This window comes from Solanum stenotomum, chromosome 10 (genome assembly GCF_019186545.1).
Source record: "Solanum stenotomum isolate F172 chromosome 10, ASM1918654v1, whole genome shotgun sequence".
In the NCBI taxonomy this organism is placed as follows: domain Eukaryota; kingdom Viridiplantae; phylum Streptophyta; class Magnoliopsida; order Solanales; family Solanaceae; genus Solanum; species Solanum stenotomum.
Window position 1 is genome coordinate 10,309,728 of NC_064291.1, and position 3,751 is coordinate 10,313,478.

The following is a 3,751-nucleotide window of genomic DNA, read 5'->3' on the forward strand; positions in this document are numbered from 1 at the left end:
AAAACAGTACCCTTGAGGATATACTAGCAAAACGTCCTGATGGCATTCCAGATAATCAATTCCGCCAGTTGATCGAGTATTGGAAACACCCAACTGTTCAAGTAAGGCTAAAATAGTGCATTTCTACTTATCGACATATTTTGCATCATATCTATTCTTTTTTTATTTATCAATTCAATTATCTCTTTTTATTTAATAATAGGCCATATGAGAGATGAATTCTCAAAATAGGAAAAAACAAAAGTGGAGGCATCGAATGGGACCTATTAATTTTGCAAGAGTACGCGTGGCATTGGTAATACTTCGCTGACATTTCTTCAAAAATTTGAATTTTATTTTTTTGTACTTTATTAGAGCATACTGATGTTTTTTTTTGTTTTTTTTTTATATAATCTGTAGCGTGCGGCCAAAGACAACAACGAAGCCTGAAATGTTTATTGCAACTCGTACCAAGACGGGAAAGGAAATCCAGGCTGATACCCAAGTTGCAATAGTAAGATTTTTAAAGAGGATTAGTAGTGAATTTGATTTAGACTTAAAATTTATATATTGTGGGGAGTTTTCTATTGAATTTTATCACATATGTCTTCTTCTTCTTCTTCTTCTTCTTTTCTTTGTCGATGTCGCTGAATTGTTTGCTGGGAAAAGTTGTCAGATTTTTTTAGTTCTTGATCGCTATCATAGGACTGGAAATGAAATAGTACTTACAATTCATTATGGATGCCAATTTTATTCAACAAGTTGAACTTCAAAATCGCCAAGATTCTGGGGAAACAGCTGATGATGCATTTAGGGCAGTGTTTGGAAAGGAGTAGCCTGGTCGACTTAGGTGCTATGGTAGATCAGTGACAACAAGTTCTTTGAAGAAAGATGAGGAAATTAACAATCTAAAACAAAAGCATGTCAATGAAATCACTTCTCTAAAGGAAGAATTGAGAGAAGAAATGTGACATTTATTCACTCAATTCCTGCAAAACAACCCTGGATTGAATTTTCAAGATATACCAGGGTGTGTTGGATCTAACCTTGCTTCACCTATTGATGCAAGTAGCGCACAAGCTGTAAGAGGCACAAATCTTCCACATTCTTCAGGGTCAGCTCATGATTCGGTTCTTCAAAAGGTATTTTGTATTTCACATTTTCTGTTAATAGTCTGCATATTGTTTTTCTTCTAGTTGAGTTGGTGTTCTTGGTAAATAAATTCTGAACTTATTTTACTATCTTGAATCTTTGAAAGTTTACTTTGTTTTTGTTACTCATTGTCTCCTTTAAGCTTCTATACCAATTTTTTTTTATATAATTTTAGTTGTATGAGTGTTGTATTGTGTTGAAGGAGGACTCTACTGATTTTGGGTTGTAGTTGTGTACTTTTATCCCCTGTTGTTTTACTGCTTTGAACTGTGATGGTTGTTGTGAGAGATGGTTTTAGTTTTCATTGCTTAAACTGATTCTCATAGCTAAAGCTGTCCCTTTTAGATTTCTTCGAAGGTTAGAGACTTTGTTGTATTTTTGTGAGTGAGTTTGTTGTCACTTGTGCTAGTTAAACTCTGCTCTGATGTGGTTTGAGTTGTCATCCTGTTGCTGCTGGTTCTTGTTTCTAGGAATCTGTCTTTCCTGTACTTTGGAATGTTGTATCTCAGCCTCTTTTTGTTGTCTTCTTTTAATTGCTTCTCTCTTTTTCTTGCTTGGTTTACCTTTTATATAGTTTCTTTGCATCAAATGGTTCAGTATGCTCTCCATTCACCATAATTGAAAAATTAACAGTCTGAATGCACTCCATTATCCACCCAATAAACCTCTTGGGGAAACTCATTGCTTATAATACTTGTCTTAGGTATATCCACTCAATAGTATCATAAGCTTTCTGTAAGTCAACCTTAATCATACACCTAGGAGAGATATGTTTCCTACTATAAGCTTGCATTAGCTCATGGGCCAGAATAATATTATCATCTATTTTCCTCCCAGGTATAAAACCTGCTTGAGCTTACTCATGCTCGATGACAATGTCAGTGAAAAATTCAGTAGGATTGAGCAGCTGTCGGTGCATAAAACAGAACAAGAAAGTGAAAATGGTTGAAGGTTTTTAACAACCTCAAAATAAATCAAAGAAATAGGAATATTGTGTTACCTCCAAATACTTAGAGGCTCTTGCATGTTCCCATGCTGCTAAACCAGCATTTTTACTCTACGATTTTATTTAAAATGGATCTTATTATAACTTTAATATATAGGTTCTCTTGAATTTTTTGCAAAAGCAGAAAATAACTTAAGATTAAATGATTTATGACCCTGACTTGTAGCATTAACCTGAAACCTGTCTGAAACTTGTTGTTTATTCTGAATGTGATGTTGAGGGGGCTAGTAGGGGATCTATGGTCTAGACTATGATCAATGTGGGTGTTCTCATGCCCAACATGTTGTCAGTGGTTGACTTATTATTAATTTGTGTCTCCATTGTATCCTTATCTTTTGAATTCTGATTTTCAACTCCTTCTTGATTGTTTTGGTTGATCCTGCATAGAAAGATCAATGAAATTATTAGATGTAGGGAATGCAGAATTAGTAGTCATACTTATGTGATGAGTCTGTTGCTACTGCAATGTTTCCTTAGGAGATTTTGGTCTGTCCATGCTATGTTGAACTGGCCTGTAAGCTTCTCTTCTGAGTTTGCCATTCTTCATCAGTTGGCTTGTTGTTATTTCCTTTTTTTTGTGCTGCTGGTATTGTGAACTAGTGTTTCCATCCTTTCTATTTGTGTATTGCATTTGCAGGTTTCTAGAATCTTGTTTGCCTTGTTCCCCTTTGTTTTTGTTCTTCCTAGCAGCCTCCAACTCTTTTCTTTTTTTAAATTCCTCATCTCTTTGCTTAATATCAAAGTGTGAATGTGAGAGCTAGTCTCTTGAGCTCTTTCTTGATTAATGAAATGGGCAGCTCCCAGCTCCTGCCCAATACAGACATGTAACAAGTGTTCTTTGTGTTTACAATACATGCAGTAATCCAGAATTCATGTGCTAATAAATGTTCTATATGATTTGCATATATATATATATATATATATAATATNCTTTCTTGATTAATGAAATGGGCAGCTCCCAGCTCCTGCCCAATACAGACATGTAACAAGTGTTCTTTGTGTTTACAATACATGCAGTAATCCAGAATTCATGTGCTGATAAATGTTCTATATGATTTGCATATATATATATATTGATTTGGATTGGTTGGCTTACAGTGAATACTCTCCAATTATGCACTTCCACATTTATTTCACTAACTTATAATTTTATTTTGAATGTGCAGGAAAATGTCGGTAATTGAATTTGAATTGCATGTGGCCAAAAGTACACTCGGTCTATTGTAGTGAACGATGAAGAGTTTTTGTACTATTGTCATATACGTTTGAATGCATTTGATTTTTTGGAATTTATCGATAGTAGAGATCTTTAAGCAATCACTTTCTAAGTATTGGTTGTACAAGACATGTTTCTCGAAGTTTATTTGAAATATATAGCTTCGATTTAATTATTAGCTAATTTTGTGCTTTAGGTCACTTGTATATTTAATTATGTGATTATATATTAAATATATGCAAATAAAAATTATTATTATTAAAAATAAAAAATTGTGTCTACAAAATTCTACACAACATTGTCACACTTCAAAAGTGTTGTTGTAGGGCGTCCAATGTTATCTTGTACGTACTCTAGATGAGATATAAAGTTACACTTTATAAGTGTTGCTCTAGATG

General features: G+C 33.8%; 1 pseudogene; it reads left to right on the forward strand.

Annotated features, from left to right (window-relative positions):
• The first annotated feature begins 214 nt into the window (after positions 1-214).
• LOC125842431 (uncharacterized) lies at positions 215-3,490 on the forward strand (annotated as a pseudogene).
• Positions 3,491-3,751: the final 261 nt, after the last annotated feature.